The following is a 25779-nucleotide window of genomic DNA, read 5'->3' as shown; positions in this document are numbered from 1 at the left end:
CCCAAGTTGACCAATCATGAATTTTTAGGTGATCTCTTGGTTCCCATGCACACACTGGCACGTCATAACCACGTTGCAAGGATATCAGCCTAGCCCCCAGTGGGCTCATCAGCACCTCCAAGTATAGACAATGCAAAACACTTGTTTTCATCTTTCTGTTCACCAACTTTCTGTTCTCCCAATCACCCCCAGCCTCCCTCCCGTCATGCCTTCAGTTACCAAGCCAGCCTCGTTTGTCCACGCGTGGTGGCACCTACCTTTCCATCTCTTGAGCATCCACCCATACATCCACTTAGCCTCTGGCCCAATGAGGTGGGTGTGATGTGTGCATGTGTGTGCTTGTGCGTGTGTGTGTCTGCGTGTGTGTGTATAGTGGATGACTTTACAACTCAACAAACTCCCAGCTATGTTTGAGACCTTAATCAGAGGTTAAAGGCTGATGAGAAAGTCATGTCCCTGCAGGTCAGGGGTCGGATACCCTGAGTTGGGGTGACCACCTCCAGTGAGAATTTTCTCTGACTGAGAACAAACAGCACGACTTTGACCCTGGGGCCTTCCCTCTGCTTCAGGGCTGTGAAGTGTCGTCTGGAGTTCTTACGAGGCAGCTGTGTGGGAGAGAGAGGGAAAAAAAGAAAAGAGGTGGCGAGGGAGGGAAGAGGAAGCAGAGACAGAACAAGAAGGAGGGCGGGCGGGGGAGGAGAGAGATTCACGCCCTGTGGGAAGCGATCAGATGCAGTGGCTCGGGGCCCATTGATTCATTCTTCCAGGGCTCCTTTGTCCTGGGCCTGGGTGGTGTGGGCGGGTTTGTCTGGGAGTGCCCAGGGGCGGTGTGGGCACAGCTGGGCGCTCAGGCAGCCAGCGCCCTGGGCACTGCCTCCCGTAGCTGCCTGCCCAGCTGGGGACTTGGGTTTCTGCCTCCTCCGGAGGGGTTGGGGAGGATCTGTGTAGGATTCAGCCTGAGTTTTAGGGACACTCAGGATGACAGGCCTCTCAGACATGGGGGTAGAGGGGAGCTGTCTGTAGTCAGCAGTGCCTGTCGCGCAGCCCCTGTGGCCAGCTGGCTCCTCTTGCCCTCTGTCACCAGGCCTGGGGCTGGGTGGTGCAGACCACACAGAGTGGGAGCTGAACCCCAGTGTCTGAGACCCCAGCTCTGGGCTCTGTTCCCTGCCGGAGGGAAACATACCTATTTCACTCAGTCAAGCTTCCAGAGGCCATGGGCAGAAGGCTGTCATTAAACAAACAAAGCAGAGAGAAAAATCTTTAAAAAAAGATGTTGAATTATGGTTTTCTCAGCGTATATGCCCAGTAGTGGGATTGCTGGGTCGTATGGTAGTTCTATGTTTAGTTTTTTAAGGAACTTCCATACTGTTCTCCATAGTGGCTGTATCAATTTACAGTCCCACCAACAGTGCAGGAGGGTTCCCTTTTCTCCACACCCTCTCTAGCATTTATTGTTTGTAGATTTTCTGATGATGGCCATTCTGACTGGTGTGAGGTGATGCCTCATTGTGGTTTTGATTTGCATTTCTCTAATTAGTGATGTTGAGCATCTTTTCATGTATTTGTTGGCCATATATATGTCTTCTTTGAAGAAATGTCTATTTAGGTCTTCTGCCCATTTTTGGATTGGGTTGTTTGTTTTTGTGATATTGAGCTGCATGAGCTGCTTATATATTCTGGAGATACATGTACCACAATGTTCACTGCAGCACTATTTACAATAGCCAGGACATGGAAGCAACGTAAGTGTCCATCAACAGATGAATGGATAAAGAAGATGTGGCACATATATACAATGGCATATTACTCAGCCATAAAATGGAATGAAATTGAGTTATTTGTAGTGAGGTGGATGGACCTAGAATCTGTCATACAGAGTGAAGTAAGTCAGAATGAGAAAAACAAATACTGAATGCTAATGCATATATATGGAATTAAAGAAAAACAGTATTGATGAACTTAGTGGCAGGGTAGGAATAAAGATGCAGACACATAGGAGCTGGGATGAAGTGAGAGAGTAGCACTGACACATATACACTACCAAATGTAAAATGGATGGCTAGTGGGAAGCTGCAGCATAGCACAAGGAGATCAGCTCGATGCTTAGTGACAACCTACAGGGATGGGATAGGGAGGGTGGGAGGGAGGCTCAAGAGGGAAGGGATATGGGGATATATGTATACATATAGCTGATTCACTTTGTTGTACAGCAGAAACTAACACATAATGCTTCACAGAAGCATTTATGCTCCGATAAAGATGTGAGAAATAAAATAAAACAAGATGTTGACCCAAATGCACAATTATTGCCTTTCCCACTAACTGGCATAGACCTTCAAAGCTGGAGGCATCTGCCTTTGCATTTTATGGACAGAGAAGCCAAGGCTTCAGATGACAAAGAGCTAAGTGGTGTGGCCAGCATGGACCTCAGGCCTCTGGACCTTGAGTCCAGAACCTCTGTCTGCAGGGAGGCAGTACCACATAACAGTGATGACCTTGGACTCTGATGGATGTCAGAAAGGCATGGCTTCAAGGCCCACCTCCTCTCCCAGACAGGGTGAGTCTCAAAGTCCTGTATAAAATGGGGACGCTGGGAAGAGTACTGAGCTCATAGACTGTTTTGAGGAATAAAAGAGGTGCTCTTTGTAAAGTGCCTGGTGCATAGTAGGTGGCCGATATGTGTTAACTTTTAAAAACTAGCTACTGTGCTAAGGTTAGAGAATTGAACAAAATCCTCTCTGCAAGGAAACCCCAGTTTCGTGGGGGTGACATATAGACTCACCATTCAGAGGAATCGGTGCAATGCAAGATGTAGGTGCTGTGGGCGTGATGAGGCCAAGGGGATCGGACGGCTTCCCAGAGGTGGCAGGTACACCAATCCCTGAAGGCAGAGCAGTTGTTTACATCAGGTGGGCAAGGGCAAGGCAGAACATTCCAGGCAGAGGGCACGGCACAGGCAAAGGCAGAGAAGTGTGAGGCCCTCCTGGGAGTGAGGCTGCTTGCAGAGGGTTCTCCCTGCCAATTAAGGGTCCCCAGTTGGTCTCCCACTGCCCCGGGCTCCTCACCACCCTCCTTCCAGTGTGAGCTCTGGGAAAGCAAACTGGCTTAGTATTTGCTGAAGCCAACACCATTTTGCTTCAGCAAATTTTCTGATGGAAAAAATAATTCTGTAATGAGGTCCCAAGTTAAATAGCCTTGGCATTTGGAATTATCTGGCCCCACTCTTTGCCAGGAGGGATAGAAATGGGATATGAGGAAAAAGGGGATTAGCCCAGATAATGTGTTTCAGGAGCCTCCTTCACTGTCTCCCCCTCCAGGAAGCCTCCCCAGCTTTCACCCTCATAGGCACACACATAGACACCCTCCCCCACATACTGTCACCAGCTATTCCACATTCACCTCTGAGCACTCATCTCCAAGCTCAGTCTCACACACACACCTTAGGGCACATGAGACTCACAGACTGTTGCCACAAGCCATTGCTTCTACACACACACACACACACACACACCCCACACGTGTGTGCGGGGCTGTTCAGGGTGTTTCTCCAAGCCATTGCTGTGTCTCATAACCACCTAGATGCTGGGGAACAGAAAGATTGGAGGGCCCTGGACCCAAGAGTGACCCCAGCCTGCTAGTTGCCACTGTCTGCAGCCTAACAGGGTGGGAGTGCATGCAGATACCCCTCCCCACCCCGGGCCATTCGCTGAGCCCAGAAGGACTGGTGGGCACCCACTCTGATCCTGGCTCACTCCAGGGGAGGCCCTATGGGCGTCAGTGGAGTCCAGTGTAACTGGTTCAGAAGGGCCCAATGACTAAATAATATCGCTGTCAGGCTCTCGGAGATGTAATTAGGTCTGACGGTCCTTGACTAATCTGTGTTTGTCTTCCTTAAACCTCTGTCACACTGCCCTCTGCCTGCCCAGCCACCAACAGCCCTAGGTACTCCCGCAGCTGAGACAGACTCAGGAGGGGCGGGGGCAAGGGCAGGAGCAGAGACCCAGTTCCAGAGCCAGGGCAAGACCTCGCATTCACATACAGGGATCCGGACAGGCTCCAGTTTCCAGAATTACAATGGAAAATCTGGACTCTGCCTCTGTCTGTCTTCCTGCCTCTCCTGTCTCTCCCAGTCTCAAGAGACCTCCGCCGAGGTGTATGTCTCCCCTGCTCTGGGGCCAGAAAGGAAGGGTGTCATCCATTCGGCATGTGCTGACTCACACTCATAACCTGTCACCTCCCAGAGCAGGCTGTGCCCAGGCTGCTAAGGCGTCCCGGCTATTTTTACGGGTGAAGGTGTGATGTCACAGGTACAGGGACTTCTTGGCTCCCAGCGGGATGGCGGCCATGCTTGCTTAGCTCTATTGGCCTCCATCCATGCTGGTCTCCAGGGTTGCTAACAGCTTCTTCTTCCCATTGCTGGCCTGTCCTGCAGGGGAGGGGAGTCCAAGCATTTCTTGACACTCTAGTGTGCCTAGATCTGCTACTGAGATGGGGTACACCACAAGAGGGAAACCTGGACCAGTTGGGAAGATGAGTCTTTCCCACAGATGCTCAACCCTGAGTGCCGCAGGGATTGAGATGAGGAGTGTCTGTAATAGTTCAGTGGTCAGGGGAGTCTTAGGATGGGGAGGATTTGGACAAGAGGAGGGGCGTCCCAGGTGGGGGATGGAATGAAACTAGGTGCCAGGATAACAGCTAACACTTCCTGACAGCTTATTGTGTGCCAGGCTTTGCTCCAAGTGGTTTTGTATGGCTGAATCTATTTAACCCTCACAATAAATAAGGCACAGAGAAGTTAAGTGACTTGCCCAAAGTCACACAGCTAGTGAGGGGCAAGGGTGGGATTTGAATCCAGACAGTCTAGTTCCGGAGCCCATGCTTGTAACCGCTCTCCTCTGCTGTGTGTGAAGTTACCTGAGTGGAGGGAGGATTTGGGCAGGAGGAATTGGAGAGGTAGGGCCGTGGGGGAGGAGATGTTAAGGGACTTAAATGTCAAAAGGAGGTTTGAGAGCCACTCTGATAGGTGACAGGGAAATAAGAGAAGTGACAACCTCTGGATGTCACCTGTACCCCTTTCCCACCTGTGCCACCCCCTACTTCTGACTCCTGCCAGCTCAGAGGAGCAGGGAACGTTGTAGGTGATCTAAGATACTCATTGCTTTGTCTGCCCAGCCTCTCTTCCTGCTTCTCAGGGAGCTGCCAATCACAGAACTCCTCACAGAACTCCCACCTTCCACCCCACTTACCACCCAAAGGGCTGGGTACATGACCAAAGCCTGGCCAATCAGCATCCTTCCCTGGGATTTGAAAATTTCAAACCCAAGAAAGAGAGGTCTTTCTTTTCTGCAGATAGCTCTCTGCAGAGGGAACCCTGGAGCAGCCCACGGGCAAGGTTCCAGCTGTAGAGAGGGTTAGCATGAGAAAAGGAGGCCGGAAGCCTCGACCAGCAGAGAGGAGAGGCCAAGAGGGGGTTCTGTGGTGTAGAAGCCTCACGTACAGTCTCTCCCCAGGCTTCCAGCTCCCCAGCCTTCCCCAACATTTGGTTTTGTGATCCAGTAACATCCCCTTTGTGCCTAACTGGCTCAAATTGGGTTTCCATCATTTGTTACCAGGAGGGCCCTAAAAAGGTATTGCCTCCCAGACTCTGTAGGAGAGGGGACCTTTGAGGTCTCCATGCAGAACTCGGGGGCCCCTGATGGGCATCCCCTCACCTCTCCCAAGATGGGGGCTCACTAGGCATGCTCTGCTCCAAGTCTGGCTTGGGCAATGCTGGGATCAGGGAAGAACCGTCTCAGCCTGACAGCGGGGACAGACCTGTGGACAGGGAGCACCTAACCTAGCAGAATGGAGACTGGAGTGTCTCTAACCATGGGAGCTGGGCCAAGCCCCCGTGCCCTGACCCAGGCTCTCTCCATACAAGCTTTTAAGGAAGGAGGGCAAAACTAGACCTGAGGCCCAGAGTCCACCTGGCCTGGCCTGCTTGCCAGCAGCCCATACCTGTCCCAGCCCCGCGAAAGAGCCTGGTCCATCTCTGAATGGATGTGCCAGCCTGGGTGGGGCACAGCAAACACTGTTTCCGGGTCTTCCCCTGGTGTTGGGCTTGCCTCCAGGTTATTTAGGAGGTTCTTGAAAAATAGCAACAGCACAACAAAACCTCAACACAGAATCATGGTAACCGTTATTCCTTTCCCTGGTCCAGTCCTTCTTCCCGGGGTTCCAGCAAGTCGCCCCCTGGTCCCTGTACCCAAGGTGGCTGTCCTGCGTTGGTAGCTGCCTGCTCCAAGCCAAGGGGGCCAGTTACCCAGTTGTGCCCTCACCTTCTGCTGTGTGCCTTGTACTCTCTGTTCTGGCCCAGGTTGCTGGGCTGGTTTTCTTGGGTATATTTCTCCTGCTCCCCAAGGTAATGGTCTTTCTGAGATAGATGCTGGAGACATACGACCGGAGGCTCCGGCCTGTGAGGCTCTCTTTCCCAGGTCAGCTGCTATACTGAGCCCTCTCTTGCCCTCTAAGCTGAAAACTGGTCTCTCCCCTTAAAAATAGTTAGAAAAAGTGTTTCCTAAATCTTGGAGCATCTGAGTCTGGTGATCACGGGGATTTGGATCTGCCATTTCCTGTGCTGGGGAGCCAGCAGGGTGACGTAAAGGAGGGGAGAGGGAGTCAGGCGCAGGGATGGGGGGTCCTTGGTAGGCTCAGCAGCAGACCACTAAGAGAAGAAGCTGTGTGAATCCCAGCCACGTTGCATCTCATGCTGGGGATCTAGGCTAGAGCTGGGATGCCAGGAGAACAAATCATGGCAACACGCTCCACTTGGCTTTTGGACTTAAAAGTGTAACCCAAAGGCCAACTGACAAATTATGGCTAGCTCTTTCTGGCTGCCCAGGCTTGGCTCTAGCCCTCGTGTGTGTGTGTGTGTGTGTGTGTGTGTGTGTGTGTGTATACATGCCTGGGTCCCATGTGTGCTTCTGAGCACACGTGTGCATGCAGTGTGTATACAGGCTAGGGCTTGGCTACATTGCCCACATCTCCTGCTCACTGCAAGTGCTAGTCTTCGGCAAAGCTGAGAAGTTTGAGGATTCTGAGGCTGGCACTCCACCCCCTCACTGGCCCTGGCCCTGGCTCTCGTTTCCTTCTTAGACCGCTGCCCCTCTGTCCTCTCCTTCTGCACTGTTTCCCCACCAGATGCCCCTCTTGACTGACAGGTGCCCAGTTTTGATGTCTGTCACGGTGTTTACAAATGCAGCCTTTTCCTTAAGGCTTTATAAATCAGATTTGATACTTCTCACAATCTCCGGAAGCTACTTTTTAGTAAGAAAAATCTTGAAACATCTGCACCTTTTATCGATCAGATAAGCTTCCAACTCCAGGATGTGCCGTTCCAGGTTTTCCCAGCCTGGCCCCAATCTCACTTTTCTGATTCACCAGACCTTTCTAGCCCCTTCTCCTACCCCACATAGGGGAATAAAGCGTGGGAGGAGGTGGCCTAGGGCTATGGGAGGATTGAGAGTTGAGTTTCTTGGGTTCTAGTCCTGTCTATGTCAATGACTACTTTTGTGACCTTGGGCAAGTCCTTGCCTTTCTCTAGACCTCAGTCTTCTCTGTAAATTGGGTGCATTAAATAACATCAAAGTCTCGGCCTGGTGGACTGTCAGAACCTCTAAGCATGACTTTTCAGGTTTTTAAACAGCTTATTTAGTTCACTGTGACTCTGATTTGTTTTTGTTTTTAATTAATTAATTTATTTTTGGCTGCGTTGGGTCTTCATTGCTGCGCATGGGCTTTCTCTAGTTGCAGCGAGCAGGGACTACTCTTTGTTGTGGTGCGCGGGCTTCTCATTGTGGTGGCTTCTCCTGTTGTGGAGCTCGGGCTCTAGGTGCACAGGCTTCAGTAGTTGTGGCACACAGACTCAGTGGTTGTGGCTCACGGGCTCAGTAGTTGTGGTGCATGGGCTTAGTTGCTCCGAGGCATGTGGGATCTTCCCGGACCAGGGCTTGAACCCGTGTCCCCTGCATTGGCAGGTGGATTCTTAACCACTGCACTACCAGGGAAGTCCCCTCTGATTTGTTTTAAATCATTGCATTAGTTTTGTGTGGCTGCCATAACAAATTACCACAAACTGGGTAGCTTAAAACAAAAGAAATTCATTGTCACACAGGAGGCCAGAAGTCTGAAATCAGTAACACTGAGCTGAAATCAAGGATTTGGCAGACCTGCACTCCTTCCAGGGGCTCTAGATACTCTCCCCATCTCAAGACCCTTAACTTCATCACAACTACAAAGACCCCTTTTCCAAATAAGGTAACATTTCCAGGTCCCAGGGATTAGGACCTGATATTTTGGGGGGCTTTTACTCAGCCTGCTTCAGCCACAGCATTGACTCCATTTAGAAATGTCACCTATCACTAAAGGCAAGTGTGAGGTTTTTAGATTTATCAGAGGGAGCCTGGAGTTGAAGAGGGTTGAGAAAGTGGACAACGTGACCTGCAAGGGTCCTCCCAGTCCTATCGCTGTGCTTTTCTAACTACCATGTGCTGAAGGAAACACAAATTAGTTGAATTTCAACCAAATCAAGCACAATCAAGGAGTGAAATCCATCACCACTCAACCAAACCAATCTCAGGCACCTGGAGTTGAGGTGCCCTGTGGATAAAATATTGTTTAGATCCATGAGGGTCTTTCATTCAGCTGGGGGACCCCCAGTACAGGGCCTTAGATGCCACCGGCTCCTGGTACCATGGTGGACCCCAGGCTCAGGACAGATGGAGCCCAGGCCAGGCTGGCAGACTGGCTGCAGAGGCCATGGTCTCAGGCCTCCTGAACACCCCCGGATTCCACGTCCCCGTCCCAGTGTTCCCAGGTGGTCCAGGTTCAGCTCCCTGCCCACCCTCACCATGGGAAGATGGTCACCTCTCAGACCTTCCAGACCAGCCTATAGAAGCCCTGGGCCCGTCAGCTCCCATTAGAGCCTATCACAATGGATGCCCTATGCCCACACATCCCTGCCTGCAGCCTCACAGCATCAGGAGCAACAATGGGGGTGGGGGTAGGTGTTTGTGTCACATTCAAATGGGCCCAAATCCTGGCTCTGCCATTTGCCAGCTGAGTTCACTTGGGCAAGTGATTTCACCTCTCTGATTTTGGTTTTGTCATCTACGAAGTGGATGACACACTCTCAGGGTCACTGTGAGGAGCAGTGAGGCGGTGCCCAGGAAACGGTGGCCATGCTGCTGCTGGGGAGGGAATTCTTACAGCATGTACTTGTTAGCAGCAAAAGCTGACATAGAAAAGCCGGGAGGATAACTTCTGCTGCCAGTGTCCTTGTCCCCATGGTGAGCCACAGCCACCCCCTACCTCTTCAGGAGATCCTCCAACACTAGCAGATCCACCAGAGGACAGACAGCAGAAGCAAGAAGAACTACAATCCTGCAGCCTGTGGAACAAAAACCACAGTCACAGAAAGAGAGACAAGATGAAAAGGCAGAGGGCTATGTACCAGATGAAGGAACAAGATAAAACCCCAGAAAAACAGCTAAATGAAGTGGAGATAGGCTACCTTCCACAAAAAGAATTCAGGATAATGATAGTGAAGATGATCCAGGACCTTGGAAAAACAATGGAGGCAAAGATTGAGAAGATGCAAGAAATGTTTAACAAAGACCTAGAAGAAATAAAGAACAAACAAACAGAGATGAACAAACAAACAGAGATGAACAATACAATAACTGTTAAACTATGTTTAACAAAGACCTAGAAGAATTAAAGAACAAACAAACAGAGATGAACAAACAAACAGAGATGAACAATACAATAACTGAAATGAAAACTACACTAGAAGGAATCAATAGCAGAATAACTGAGGCAGAAGAACAGATAAGTGACCTGGAAGACAGAATGGTGGAATTCACTGCTATGGAACAGAATAAAGAAAAAAGAATGAAAAGAAATGAAGACAGCCTAAGAGACCTCTGGGACAACATTAAATGAAACAACATTCACATTATAGGGGTCCCAGAAGGAGAACAGAGAGAAAGAACTGGAGATAATATTTGAAGAGATTATAGTCGAAAACTTCCCTAACATGGGAAAGGAAATAGCCACCCAAGTCCAGTAAGCGCAGCGAGTCCCATACAGGATAAACCCAAGGAGAAACACGCCGAGACACATAGTAATCAAATTGGCAAAAATTAAAGACAATGAAAAATTATTGAAAGCAGCAAGGGAAAAATGACAAATAACATACAAGGGAACTCCCATAAGGTTAACAGCTGATTTCTCAGCAGAAACTCTACAAGCCAGAAGGGAGTGGCATGATATACTTAAAGTGATGAAAGGGAAGAACCTACAACCAAGATTACTCTAACCGCCAAGGATCTCATTCAGATTCGATGGAGAAATCAAAAGCTTTACAGACAAGCAAAAGCTAAGAGAATTCAGCACCACCAAACCAGCTCTACAACAAATGCTAAAGGAACTTCTCTAAGTGGGAAACACAAGAGAAGAAAAGGACCTACAAAAACAAACCCAAAACAATTAAGAAAATGGTCATAGGAACATACCTATCGATAATTACCTTAAACGTGAATGGATTAAATGCTCCAACCAAAAGACACAGGCTTGCTGAATGGATACAAAAACAAGACCCATATATATGCTGTCTACAAGAGACCCACTTCAGACCTAGGGACACATACAGACTGAAAGTGAGGGGATGGAAAAAGATATTCCATGAAAATGGAAATCAAAAGAAAGCTGGAGTAGCAATACTCATATCAGATAAAATAGACTTTAAAATAAAGAATGTTACTAGAGACAAGGAAGGACACTACATAATGATTAAGGGATAAATCAAAGAAGAAGATATAACAATTATAAATATATATGCACCCAACGTAGGAGCAACTCAATACATAAGGCAACTGCTAACAGTTGTAAAAGAGGAAATCGACAGTAACACAATAATAGTGGGGGACTTTACCACCTCACTTACACCAATGGACAGATCATCCAAAATGAAAATAAATAAGGAAACAGAAGCTTTAAATGACACAATAGACGAGATAGATTTAATTGATATTTTTAGGACATTCCATCCCAAAACAGCAGATTACACTTTCTTCTCAAGTGCACACGGAACATTCTCCAGGATAGATCACATCTTGGGTCACAAATCAAGCCTCAGTAAATTTAAGAAAATTGAAATCATATCAACCATCTTTTCTGACCACAACGTTATGAGATTAGAAATGAATTACAGAGGAAAAAACATAAAAAACACAAACACATGGAGGCTAAACACTACGTTACTAAATAACCAAGAGATCACTGAAGAAATCAAAGAGGAAATCAAAAAATACCTAGAGAGGGCTTCCCTGGTGGCGCAGTGGTTGAGAATCTGCCTGCCAATGCAGGGGACACGGGTTCGAGCCCTGGTCTGGGAAGATCCCACGTGCTGCGGAGCAACTGGGCCCGTGAGCCACAATTACTGAGCCTGCGCGTCTGGAGTCTGTGCTCCGCAACAAGAGAGGCCGCGATAATGAGAGGCCCACGTACCGTGATGAAGAGTGGCCCCCACTTGCCGCAACTAGAGAAAGCCCTCGCACAGAAACGAAGACCCAACACAGCCATAAAATAAATAAATAAATAAAATTAAAAAAAAAAAACCTAGAGACAAATGACAATGAAAACAAGACAATCCAAAACCTATGAGATGCAGCAAAAGCAGATCTAAGAGGGAAGTTTATAGCTATACAAGCTTACCTCAAGAAACAAGAAAAAACTCAAATAAATAATCTAACCTTACACCTAAAGGAACTAGAGAAAGAAGAACAAACAAAACCCAAAGTTAGCAGAAGGAAAGAAATCATAAAGATCAGAGCAGAAATAAATGAAATAGAAACAAAGAAAACAAGAGCAAAGATCAATAAAACTAAAAGCTGGTTCTTTGAGAAGATAAACAAAATTGATAAACCATTAGCCAGACTCATCAAGAAAAAGAGGGAGAAGACTCAAATCAATAAAATTAGAAATGAAAAAGGAGAAGTTACAACAGACACCACAGAAATACAAAGCATCCTAAGAGACTACTACAAGAAAGTCTATGCCAATAAAATGGACAACCTGTAAGAAATGGACAAATTCTTAGAAAGGTATAACCTTCCAAGACTGAACCAGGAAGAAATAGAAAATATGAGCAGATCAATCACAAGTCATGAAATTGAAACTGTGATTAAAAATCTTCCAACAAACCAAAGTCCAGGACCAGATGGCTTCACAGGTGAATTCTATCAAACATTTAGAGAAGAGCTAACACCCATCCTTCTCAAACTCTTCCAAAAAATTGTGGAGGAAGGAACACTCCCAAACTCATTCTATGAGGCCACCATCACCCTGATACCAAAACCAGAAAAACATACTACAAAAAAAGAAAATTACAGACTAATATCACTGATGAATAGAGATGCAAAAATCCTCAACAAAATACTAGCAAACAGAATCCAACAACACATTAAAAGGATCATACACCATGATCAAGTGGGATTTATCCCAGGGATGCAAGGATTCTTCAATATACGCCAATCAATGTGATACACCATATTAACAAATTGAAGAATAAGAACCATATGATCATCTCAATAGATGCAGAAAAAGCTTTTGACAAAATTCAACACCCATTTATGATAAAAAAACTTTCCAGAAAGTGAGCATAGAGGGAACCTACCTCAACGTAATGAAGGTCATATATGAGAAACCCACAGCAAACATCATTCTCAATGGTGAAAAACTGAAAGCATTTCCTCTAAGATCAGGAACAAGACAAGGATGTCCACTCTCACTGCTATTATTCAACATGGTTTTGGAAGTCCTAGCCATGGCAATCAGAGAAGAAAAAGAAATAAAAGGAATACAAATTGGAAAAGAAGAAGTAAAACTGTCACTCTTTGCAGATGACATGATACTATACATAGAAAATCCTAAAGATGCCACCAGAAAACTACTAGAGCTAATCAATGAATTTGGTAAAGTTGCAGGATACAAAATTAATGCACAGAAATCTCTTGCATTCCTATACACTAATGATGAAATATCTGAAAGAGAAATTAAGGAAACACTCCCATTTACCATTGCAACAAAAAGAATAAAATACCTAGGAATAAACCTACCTAGGGAGACAGAAGACCTGTATGAAGAAAACTATAAGACACTGATGAAAGAAATTGAAGATGAGACCAACAGATGGAGAGATATACCATGTTCTTGGATTGGAAGAATCAATATTGTGAAAATGACTATGCTACCCAAAGCAATCTACAGATTCAATGCAATCCCTATCAACTTACCAATGGCATTTTTTATGGAACTAGAACAAAAATCTTAAAATTTGTATGGAGACAAAAAAGATCCCTAATAGCCAAAGCAGTCTTGAGGGAAAAGAACGGAGCTGGAGGAATCAGACTCCCTGACTTCAGACTATACTACAAAGCTACAATATGGTACTGGCACAAAAACAGAAACATAGATCAATGGAACAAGATAGAAAGCCCAGAGGTAAACGCACACACCCATGGTCAACTAATCTATGACAAAGGAGGCAAGGATATACAATGGAGAAAACACAGTCTCTTCAATAAGTGGTGCTGGGAAAACTGGACAGTTACATGTAAAAGAATGAAATTAGAACACTCCCTAACACCATACACAAAAATAAACTCAAAATGGATTAGAGACCTAAATGTAAGAGCGGACACTATAAAACTCTTAGAGGAAAACATAGGAAGAACACTCTTCGACATAAATCACAGCAAGATCTTTTTTGATCCACCTCCTAGAGTAATGGAAATAAAAACAAAAATAAATGGGACCTAATGAGACTTAAAAGCTTTTGCACAGCAAAGGAAACCATAAACAAGACGAAAAGACAACCCTCAGAATGGAAGAAAATATTTGCAAACGGATCAACGGACAAAGGATTAATCTCCAAAATATATAAACAGCTCATGCAGCTCGATATTAAAAAAACAAACAACCCAATCGAAAAATGGGCAGAAGACCTAAATAGACATTTCTCCAAAGAAGACATACAGATGGCCAAGAAGCACATGAAAAGCTGCTCAACATCACTAATTATTAGAGAAATGCAAATCAAAACTACAATGAGGTATCACCAGTTAGAATGGGCTTCATCAGAAAATCTACAAACAACAAATGCTGGAGAGGGTGTGGAGAAAAGGGAACCCTCTTGAACTGTTGGTGGGAATGTAAACTGATACAGCCACTATGGAGAACAGTATGGAGGTTCCTTAAAAAACTAAAAATAGAATTACCATATGATCCAGCAATCCCACTACTGGACATATACCCAGAGAAAACCACAATTAAAAAAGATACATGCACCCCAATATTCATTGCAGCACTATTTACAATAGCCAGGTCATGGAAGCAACCTAAATGCCCATCGACAGACGAATGGATAAAGAAGATGTGGTACATATATACAATGGAATATTACTCAGCCATAAAAAGGAACGAAATTGGGTCATTTGTTGAGACGTGGTTGGACCTAGAGACTGTCATACAGAGTGAAGTAAGTCAGAAAGAGAAAAACAAATATCGTATATTAACGCATATATGTGGAACCTAGAAGAATGGTACAGATGTACCGGTTTTCAGGGCAGAAATTGAGACACAGATGTAGAGAAGAAACATACGGACACCAAGTGGGGAAAGCCGTGGGGGGGTGGGGGTGGGGGTGTGATGAATTGGGCGATTGGGATTGACATGTATACAGTGATGTGTATAAAATTGATGACTAATAAGAAACTGCTGTATAAAAAAAAAAAAGGTGGGAGACAGAGGCATCCAGAGAGGCTGCGTTGGTTCTGTGCAGCTGAAATTACAGAGAAGCAGAAGCCATAAGGGAACAGAGACGGCTAGTTGGAGACAGGACAGAAGGAAGCAAGCAGGGTTCAGTCCAAGTGCCTTATGGGCTCTGCAAGACCCTACATGCCTGCCCTTGTTCCCTTCTCTGACCCTTTCTCCCCTCTCCTCCAAATCTGCAGTGTTCAGCGTCACTGACTCTTTTTTTCATTCCAGGGTCCCAAGCTCCTTCCCATCCCTGGGTCTTTGCATATGCTGTGCTCCCTCTCCACCTGGCCAAACCTACTTACCATCTGGATCTTCGCTTAAATGCTACTTTTTCAAGGAAGTTCTCTCACAAGGACAGTTTCCCCAGTTATGTGCTCATTGACGCAGGTTACTGGCTCATTAACTCTGGACCACATGCCTACCTCTGTTCCATCAGTAGCGGACAGGTGAGGGGGTGGAGCAAAACATGGTGGCCTCTGCCTCAGGGGCTGTAGCAGGGAGACCTTCCTTAGAAGAAGCTCTGAGCGGGCAGCGACCATGAGGCACGTTCAAATTCACACAGAGGAGACAAGGAGAGAAAACAGGGTCCAGTTCATAGTGGCCAGTATATCCACATCCCCCCCTCTGCCAGGAGAGGTGCCTGAGGTCAGGAGGGGAGTGATTTGCCTACAGCCACTCAGCCGGTCACGGCAGGGCTGCTCTCTTGGCCTCAGCTCCAGTGCCCCAGGCTGTGGAGAAAGGGGCTGGGCTAAGGAGAACAGGGGCCAAAATGGGAGCCCAAGGCTGTGGGCCTGAGGTCAGGGAAGGGGAAGCTGGGTCTGAGTGAGGGCTGGTGGCAGGTCCCTCTGGCAAGCTTGCACCCTGGCTGAGCCAGCCACCCGGGAACCCTGTGTGTGCCCAGACTTTTAACATCTGGCGTTAAAGGATGGCTGCAGTTCTTAGCTGAGGGCACCTTAAACACTCTTCCCACATCCTTTTTCTTTTGTTTTGTTTTGTTTCCTTGTTAAATGGAAAGGAAACATCTTCGAGCCGGATCTGTGTCTGAGTCACTGCAGGTCCTGGAGGTGGAAGCCAGGCTGCTGGGGGGTGGATCTAGAAGAGGGGAGGGTATGAGGGCGGCCCTGAGGAAGGGTGCAGGACACCAGTCTTTGCTTGGGGACGCTGCTGGTGTGATATGAGGGGTCTTCAGGGTGCCCTCCCCACTTTGCCTCTGAGCTTCTCACAGACGCCCCCATTCTGCACCGCCCCCCATCTGCTTTACCACATAGGCCTCTGAGACGGGTCACACCCTCAGTCCTTTTCTGTCTTTGAAGGAAGGACATTTTCTTTATGGTGGGAAGATATGGCTCTGCTGCTGGGGTCGCGGACGCCACAGGTTAGCAGGGGGCGCTGTGGGAGACTTGGAACCTTCCCTACTTGGGGTGACAAGGAGGTATGTGTGACATGGGCTCTGAGCCAAGAGGTCAATGTCCAGCTCACACCCTGCCGCCCACCCTGGAGGCTGTGGGATGACCCCTCCTGTATCTTGGATCTTGGGTTGAGTTGGCGTAGGAGAAATTGGCCAAAATAGGGAGTTTTAATATGTATTCTATTTTCTGGCCATTTTGATTGTCCACTCCGCCCCCTGGACTGCTTCGAGGCCCTGCACTAGCCCCACCTCCTCCCTTCCACTGCTGAGAAGGCCCTCCCACCACTCACCTCACTCTGTCAGGACAAATGGCCTGGGTAGGAGGCAGGCCTGGCCAGGTTATGCCCTTTATACATAGAGGGGGTCCATATTGAACAGGGAAACTGAGGCCAGGGATGGGAAGGGAACTTGCCAGCACCCCTGAAGTGTGGCAGTGGAAGGCTGGAGCTGGGGCCTGGCCCCCCTCGACCCAAGCCCAAATTCTTTCTCGGGGTCAGGGATGGGTGGCAATCGCCAATGGCTGTGTAAATCTCCCAAAGCCAGCACAGAAGTAGCTGTTTGAGGAATGGATGGTCCAGAGGGGCCTCGGGCCCAGCAGAATAGCCATAAGGCCGTGCAGGCCAAAGCGCTGCCCCCACCCCACCCCACCAATGCCTTGTCCCCCCGGAGCAGCAGCAGGACTGCCCTGCAAACCTCAGCCAGCAGCCCCAGGCCCAAGCCTGCCTCGCCGCTCCCACCATCAGCCACAGAGGCAGCGGGCCAGGCTATGGCACATCAGGGGCTGTCTCTCTCCTCTTAAGGACAACGCATGCAGTCTTGCTCCTGACCACGTGCCGAGCAAACTGAAAGATGTCATGTTGTCCCATCCCAGGGCAGGCCTTGTCTCAGCTCGCCTCCCCTTGTCGGAGAGGGCCTGCTCTGAGGGTGAAGTCCGGGAGGCCTGCAGGGGTCTGGGCAGCTGTCTGGAGAAGGCAGGCTGGAGCAGCTGTGAGAGAGGGAAGGAGGGTTGGCAGGGGGAGGTAATCACAGGGGGCATCCCAGGCAGGGAGAAGTGCCTGAGGATAGATGAGGAGGTGGGGACACCCCAGCGTGTATGGAGCCCCGGCTGGGCCTTCACTCTAGGGGAGTGAGCAGGAGAGACCCCCCGGCCCAAGGCAGAGCAGTGGGAAGGCAGCCTACCTGTGCAGGGCCTTGAGTGATGGGCCAAGAACTCAGGCTTTATAACTTCAGGGAAGGAGATGATCACCCTGGGGCCTTCCGGAGCTGGTGGGAACGAGGGCCGTGTGCTCCCAGTTCCCCACACACTTGCTCCCTGCTTCTCTCTCCGAGGCTGACAGCCTGGCCCCCTTCCTGGGCCTGGCTCCAGCTCCTTTATATGGGGTACATGAATTCAAGTGGGTACTGCCTGGGAAGGGGGCTCAGAGGTAGGCCGGGGCAGGGTGAGGTGGAGAAGCAGGTTCCAGGGCAGGGGTCTGGACTCAGAGTTAATCTCTGCACTTGCTGATCTTCTGTAAGTAAATCAGGTCCCCTCCTGCAGGCCCCAGGCCTCTGCACTGACACCCAGCAGGATGCACACTCCCCCTAGGCTTCACTAGCCTGGCTCTGGAGTGGAGGAACGGGTGCCCACAGCTGGTCCACGCTGCAGCTGCTCCGGAGCATAGGCTCCCCTCCAGCGGCGGGTCCACGTGGTCCCCATCATGATTTCTCCGTGGTTCTCTGCCTCCAGCTCTCTCTCCATTTTCCTCTCTCTCTCTTTTTATTTTATTTTATTTTATTTTATTTATTTATTTTTGGCTGCGTTGGGTCTTCATTGCTGTGCGCAGGCTTTCTCTAGTTGTGGCGAGTGGGGGCTACTCTTCATTGCGGTGCGTGGGCTTCTCATTGCGGTGGCTTCTCTTTTGCAGAGCATGGGCTCTAGGCACGTGGGCTTCAGTAGTTGTGGCGCAGGGGCTCAGTAGTTGTGGCTCGTGGGCTTAGTTGCTCCGTGGCCTGTGGGATCCTCCAGGACCAGGGCTCGAACCTGTGTCCCCTGCACTGGCAGGTGGATTCTTAACCACTGCGCCACCAGGGAAGTCTCTCTCTCTCTCTCTCTCTCTCTCTCTCTCGATATCTGCTTTCTTCTTTCTTCTTATCTCCCTCCTGGACCCTTGAAATTCCTATTAACTTCTTGTCAATCTCTCTCCCTTTTTTCATTTCTTTTTTTACTCTCTCCCTCAACTCCAACTGTTCACACCCAGTTAGCTCCACAGCCTCTGCACTTTTCTCGGCAACAGCTCTCCTAGCCCGACCCCTTCGGTCCATTCTCAAGGTTGCCATCCTAGTTCAGATGCCCATGGCCCTAGTCTTAAACTACTACAGAAATCTCCAAGTGGCTCCTCTTGATACCACTGCCAAAATATTTTCTCTGAATTCCATTTCCATCCTGTCTTCTTACCCGCGCAGTTCCCTGGCGCTGCAAGTGTAAACCATTCCATTTGTTACTCAGCCCTTCTGTCCTCTGTCTGAGTCCCCCCAGCAAGACTAAGAGCAAAGAAGAGCAGGGGCACATGGCCTGTCAGAGGTAGGGAGCTGTGTACCGATGAAAGGTCTTGGGGTCTGGACTGAGCTAAGGGAGAGGGGCTTTACCCCAGTCTGTGGGAGGAGGCATAGCTGGGATCAGAGGCAGAACTGAAGCTGGGCAGAGCCCGGAAATAATCTAGAAGATGTGCTAAGGCAGAGTGGCTTAGTGGAGGTGCAAAGGTACTGTGGTCACAACCAGGAGAATCAGGCAGAACAAAAGAATTTCTGCATCTACATCTGTCCTCGAGGGTGGGCAATGAGAACTGGGAAGGCCTCCCATCCGCCAGGCACTTTGCTGGGTTTGTCTGTGAGGGTGTGGGAGTGAAAGTCCAGAAGACTCAACTCAGGGTGGGAGTGGTTAGACCCTGGAGGAGAAGAGGGGAGCCAAAGAGGCTGGGGCTGGAGTGGGGAGGGCCCAAGAGAGAACTTCCTGGTGGGGGCAGTCAAGTAGGGGTTCTGGAGACAGGTCCTGATGTTTCTGAAGTGTGTGATATAAACTCCCCTTTATCTGCCCTATAAACTCTTTAGTAAACTATCCATCTCTCACTAATGCTCAGGTATGAGTACATTCCTTGGGGGAGTCTGGAGAGGGTTGGGTTTTTGTCTGGGCCATCCTGATGGGGACAGAGATAGGCACTGAGAGTGCAAAGCCAGGAGGAGAAGGGGGCCTGAGATGGCAAGCCCTGGGAATTCCCAGGAACCTTGCAAATTGGACTCCTTTTGTGATTGAGAGACATGAGAACAAAGTAGTGTATAGTTTGCCAATCCTGGCAGAAACGACCGGCTTGGCCCTGGAGGAGGGTACAGGTGCGTATATATGTGTGTGCAGGGAGTAAGTGTGCATGTGAGCTGAGAAAACTGCACCGTGACCCTGGGCCTATAGAGGTGTAACATGACCTCAAGAACATGTAGGCTCCGCCCACCCCACCCCCCCAACCTCCCAAGTACCTGGAGAAAAGGCTGCTGGACCATCAGTGCCAGCACAGCTTTGGCAGCTGACAGGGACTCTGCCAGACCTCCCGCAGCACTGCAAGGGCACAGATGCTCAGCTGAAGATCATGGGATGCCTTGGCAGGCCCACAGGCTCTTTCCTCTCCTCAAGGCAATAGCACCATGATCAACCCGTATATTGGATTTCATGTGCACCTCTGAGGTTCTTGGTTTTATCATAGGCAGAAGGCCCTGGAAAAGGAAAAAAGACAGTCCATGAGAGTAGAAAGAGGGTATCATTTAAATCATTAGTAGAAGGATGCTACTGCATTTTACACTCCTACCTGGGAAAGAGGACATATAAGTTATTGATGCCTTAACTCAGATCTCACTTGAGAGATATGCTGCCGGTCTGGGAGAGGCAGCTGGACTCTGCATCCCTGATCCAAGAACCTACGTGGTCCCTGAGGCAGCACAAGGTGATGTGCCAATGAGGAGAGTCAGAATATTGAATCTAATCTTCCTGCTGTTATCTACAGGTTTCTATAACTTTAATGGGGCTTTGTAATGTAAGATTTTCATAGTCCATAAGGCCTGGCCTGGCTTTGCAGAGTTGTACTAGACATGCTGAACCCTTTGGCCAAAGAAACACAAGAATATTCTCATTAGACAATGATCATCTATGGCCATGGTGATGTCACCAGCCTAGGCTTGAGTTGGTGTCCCTCAGCTTCAGAACATGCCCTAGGCCCTGTTGGAGTGTACCTCAGGCTGCGGACAGCTCTAGACTAAGTCAGCCCTGGCAATACCCCTATGCTTCTCACATGTGTGTCAGGCCCGAGAAGAGGCAGAAGGCTGGATCAGATGACCCTAGGAGACCCCTTCCTTATATTCCTTGATTCTATCACCAACCAGATTTCTGCTGACGTTGACCATCAGGCATGAAAACTTAAACTGAAGTCATACTGAGAAACAGTGATCTACATTTGCTGACTACTCATTGTGTTTTGGACTTTGTGCTGGACACTGGGATACAACAGGTAACAAAATTGTCATGGTCATTGCGTTGAGTGGAACCATATGAAGTTTCCCATTCTGTAAGTCAGAATGGTCAAATATTGGACATTTCATGTGTCTCAGTTTAATACTCAGGACACTCAAAGGTAGGTGGGGGAGACAGATAGGTAAAGAGGCAACTGCTACACAGAGTGACAAGCTTTGATGGGAATAAGCACAGGGGGCTATGAAAACCCCAAGGAGAGAAGTGAGCCTGAGCTGGGGCATCAAGAAGCCTTTCCAGAGGAAGCAGCATTAGTAAGAGCTGAAGGGTGGGTAGGGACAACCAGGCAAAGATGGGGGTGGGAGAGGAGGCAAGGGAAAGTTGTAGGGAATAAAATAGCCTACACAGAAAGGCTCAGAGATGCAAGAGAACATGGCATATTTGAGGCCCTGATGTGGTCAATGCACTGAATTCAAGAAGGGGTCTGGTTTGAGATGAAGCTTGAGAGGTAAGCAAGGCAGGATAATAAAGGGCCTCTTAAGCCATGTTAAGGATGTTGGATTGGACTTTATGTTGCAGGTAATAGGGAGCCATCAAAAGTTCTAAAAAAGAGAGTGATGTGCTAAGATTAGTGCTTTGGAAAGATACTTCTAGTTTTCAGAGTGGAGGCAATAGATAAAAGAGGAAGAACAGTTTGGAGGTGGGGGAACAGAGGTGGGCTTTCAGGGTGAGAGAAGGTGGTTGGTTGGATGTGGGCAATGATGGTTGATATGGAGAGAAAGAGCAAGAATTATTGAGTGGGGGGAAGCCTGCATGTATTTTAACATTTGATGACTGGAGGAATAAGCCAACCCAGAGTAGAGGCCATGCCTCCTCTTCCAACAGAGCTCCTTGGTAGAGCCAGCAACATTTCTCCATGCACTTTAGTCTGTTGTCAGAGAAGATGACATCTAAAAAAAATGGGTTGCATTGAGCTGGAGCTGGCAAGGAAGCCCATGCCATTAATAGGATGGGCCTGGGGTTAACATAATTTAGCACTGTTTAACATTGTTTTCTTTGGCCTTGGCCTGTGACCTCATGCCTTGCTTGTTTTCATCTGAGCCTCCTTCTTGCCTATCAGTCTCTGCAGCTGGGGTTCCTTCTCTTTCCCATGAATAAGCCCAACCACACCTTATGCTTCTGCTGACTCAGTCTGGGTCCCTGATCACCTGATCTAGTTCATCCTGTGAGGAAGTCCTGGGCTTCCTCATGGTCCCTCTCATGTCACACCCCTACCCCTAACTCAGCCACGTCCTCAAAGGTTCTAAGCACCCATTGGCTCTGAAAGTCTTCTGTTCAAGGAGAGCTGACGCCTGGTGGAGCTAAGAGGGGCTGAGTCGTAATTAGTGGCTTCTTTACTCTGGGAGTGTGTTGAGCTGTCCACCTCAGACAAACCCATCCCAGACCTGAGCTCCTAGATAAACTGTAAGGGGCCCAAATCTGGTTCTGTGCTCCCAAGGGAATGGGCCTTAACTCCTGGCTCTTCTCAAGCACATACCCCAGGAGCCACAAGTTCCTTCTTCCATTCTTGGTCCAAGTCAGAGTAAATATTTCCCTAAAAATGCTCTATCCCTCAACAGTGAGTGGGAGAGGCATGTGAGTGAAGGGGGAAATTCTTTAGGTCTGGGGGTTGGGGGGAGACAAGGACCACGCCTCTTACAGCCAGCCCTCTTCCCCACAGTTCCAGCACTCTGCCTCCGAGGATTAATTAAAGATGAGCACAGGCCTGGGGAGCACATGGCTTGTCAGTTTTGTTTCCAGATGAAGCCCTGAAAAGAAAGTGAGGGGGAAACTGTGGGTAGAGGGAGAGGTTCTGGGAGGAGGTGGGTGCCAGTGAGTACGCAGTGTTCCCTGGTCATCTCCTCATGAGTGGTGATTGCCAGTGAGAATGCCTTTGGCTCACTGGTGATTGCCGGTAAGAGAAAGCTCTGGCCCAACTGGCTCAAGCAATAAGGAGTTCTAGTATCTCCCAGAACAAGAGACCCAAAGGTGGCGTGGTGGGCTCCAGGGTCTCCAGGACCAGTTCTGGCTCTGCTTTCCTACTATTGGCTTCACTCTATTACTCTGAGAGGGATCAGCTCTTCCTATGTGTTCCTTTTAATTTTTAAAAAAATCAATGAGGGCTCATTATCCATGCCTCCCAGCAGTCTTTCTCTCACATCTCATTGGCCAGAATTGTTCAAATATACATTCCTAAAACAACCATTGGCAAGGGAAATGGGACCACTATGACTGCCTTAGTGAAACCCAGCACCTTCTAGAGAAGGAGTTTGCCTCTGAACACAGCCTAAGTTCTGTTAGTGGGAGAAATGATTGGTAGGTGGGATGGATGTTGGGTAAGTAACCAGCAATGCCTGCTACAGGTAGTAAGGCTGAAACTAGTTTTGACTCTTTCTCTGCATCACTTGGAAAGAAAAGGCACTTTTTTTAAATGAAAAGAAAGAAATGAATGAGAGTCATGGCAGGTCAGAGGCTGAGCTGGACATTTGGACTGAGTTCTTCCCATCTGTACTTTCTGCTTGTCACAGCACTTTTCTGCCCACTGTCTCATTCAATAATCATAATGACCCTGTGAGCAAGGCAGGGAAGTGATTATTATCTCTATTTGACAGGTGAGGAAGAGAAGACTCCATGAGCTAAAGTGACTTTCCAAGATTCCTTCCAGGCACCCCTTTCATTCACACCACCTAGATATACTAGCATGAAGTTGTGGCTTATTTTTAGATCATTTAGGAAAAAGATTCATTCTCACTGATTGTACAGTCCCAGGGGTCAGCCTGTGGAGTCAAGCACCGAGATTCTCAGGACACTTCTCAGGATATCCACGCCATGTTTTGCTCCTACACCTCATGGTAGGAGACGCAAAGGTGTCCTTCTTGGCCCCTGATCACAGGCCTTTTCTATTTGTATGGAAACAAGGGGCTTCCCAAACCAACCTTGCCCTGCAAGGAGTGGCACTGTCCTTGGTACTGGCCTCTGCTTCCCCAAACCTGTTGTGCTTGATGACTTCTCTTTTCAGCTTCAAGGCTGAATTTTTACACCAAGATCTAGAGGACTTATGGGAATTACAGTCCACCCTAGCATCATCCTTGCTACTCCACTGAGGAATTCCTCTATGGCAGGCAAGGTAGGGATAAATAGAAAATGATTTGTGAGTTACAGACACATGCTTTCACATGGCTCTGTTTATAGCACTAAACAATCTATATCCTTTAGTTCAAGGGTCAGCAAACTGTGACTCACAGCCAAATCTGGGGCCTGCCACCTGTTTTTATAAATAAAGTTTTATTGGAACATAGCTATGTTCATTTGTTTACTTATTATCTATGGCTGCTTTTGCTCTACAACAGCAGAGCTGAGTAGTTGCAACAGATTTTAGGGCCCACAAAACCTAAATATTTACTAACTGGACCTTTACAGGAAATAAGTTGCCAACCCCTGCTCTAGTTTATTCCCTTGGGGCAGAAGATTTTTGTTCTGAGCACAATCTTGTATAATTGATAATTCCATTTATCCCTTTTTCTCCCTCTAACTCAGGATGGGGTCTTTCCCTAGCTCCCTCCATTCCTGGATAAACAGGCTTCCCTACCTGTACGACCTAGTCCTAGGTCTATCTCATCTCTTTCAATTCAAACTACTGTCCTCGAATACTAACTCAGTGGTGTTCTCTGGCCTCTTCCCACAGGTGTTTCCCAAACTTATCCATTTTAGGCACACAGCCTTCTGCTTATTTTCCCTGAGCCAAGCCTCTAGTCTAGACAATGCCAGCAGTTAACCCAGTATTCACTCCTAGGAAACTTATACCTCTTTTTAACCTTTCTCAGTGTGTTAGGACTTTTCAAGTTGCAAATAACAGAAGCCTGATCCAAATTGCCAAATTTTTAAAAATTTCTCTGAAAAGTCCAGAAATACAACTTACTGCTTCCAGCGGTCAGGTGATGACACCAGAACTTAGCTGCATGTTATCTCTTGGCTCTGCATTCCTCAAAATTGGTTTCATTCAATCTGGTCTTTACCACATGGTGGGCAGAGGGGTGCAAATAGCTTCAGCTTCTCATATCCTCTGAACATCCTTAGCAGAAGAGATATCCCCTTCATGCTAACAAAAGAGCCTAGAACTGAGTTCCAGTGGCTTGGGTGGGATCACATGATCATCTCTGAGCCAATCACTGGCCAGGGGAGTGGAATATTGTGACTGGCCAGGTGTGGGCTATGTGGTGGGGTGGATGCTGGGTAGGTAACCCCAGTGGATAGATAGATAGGTAGATAGATAGATAGATAGATTGATAGATAGATAGGTAGATAGATAGATAGATAGATAGATAGATAGATAGATAGATAGATAGATAGATAGACTTAGGTAGATAAGCAAGGACTATAGGTAAACATCTCACCCCACCTGCTGGGTTCATATTATTTCTCCCACATGGATTTTCATTTTCTCTTTCTCTGCTGTCTTTTCAAGAGGCTATAACAATGTTTGAGTCTCTCCCAGCTTATGTGATAAAGTCTGTGCTTCTCAGGCTTTAGGCTACAACATGGGCTCCCTCTCGCCTGCCCCTCTGCCCTCTCTTTTATCTTATAAGCTCTAGCAATGTTGAGCTTTCACCAGAAATTCCCCAAATGTCCCAGGTCTTCACTATGTCTTTGCACGTTCCGTTCCCTCTGCCTTTCCCACTTTGTCTTCATGGCACACTTCTGATTCACTGCCCAGATCAAGAATCCTCTTCTCTGGGGAGTTCTCTTCCCACCTCCAGGACAGAAGAAAGCATCACCTCATCTGTGCTAGTACTGTTCCTGTACCAATGTCCCACTGTCCTTCTGATTCTGCACCTACCCCACAAGGTTTATCTCTCTTTGTTTATCTTTGTCTTCTCCTTTAGACCATAGGCTCCTTGAGGGCAGGGACAGTTTCAGGAAATGTTTGTTGAATGAAAACATCTTCCCAGTGAGTTGGCCTTTGTATGGCTTCTCCAACTCCAGC

At 48.0% G+C, this 25779-nt stretch overlaps 1 long non-coding RNA gene across 1 annotated transcript in view; it reads right to left on the bottom strand.

The window, feature by feature from the left end:
- Positions 1-527: 527 nt before the first annotated feature.
- LOC118890580 overlaps positions 528-25779 on the bottom strand; it is a 30815-nt gene continuing 5563 nt past the window's right edge. Inside the window, exons 2-4 of the long non-coding RNA XR_005018765.1 lie at positions 19775-20008; positions 2783-2881; positions 528-605 (exon numbers count right to left, since the gene is read on the bottom strand). This is a non-coding gene — a long non-coding RNA (uncharacterized LOC118890580). The remainder of the gene's footprint in view (positions 606-2782; positions 2882-19774; positions 20009-25779) is intronic.

This window comes from Balaenoptera musculus, chromosome 2 (assembly GCF_009873245.2).
Source record: "Balaenoptera musculus isolate JJ_BM4_2016_0621 chromosome 2, mBalMus1.pri.v3, whole genome shotgun sequence".
NCBI lineage: Eukaryota > Metazoa > Chordata > Mammalia > Artiodactyla > Balaenopteridae > Balaenoptera > Balaenoptera musculus.
The sequence above is the reverse complement of the archived record's forward strand: the minus strand, read 5'-3'. Positions and strand labels throughout refer to the sequence as shown.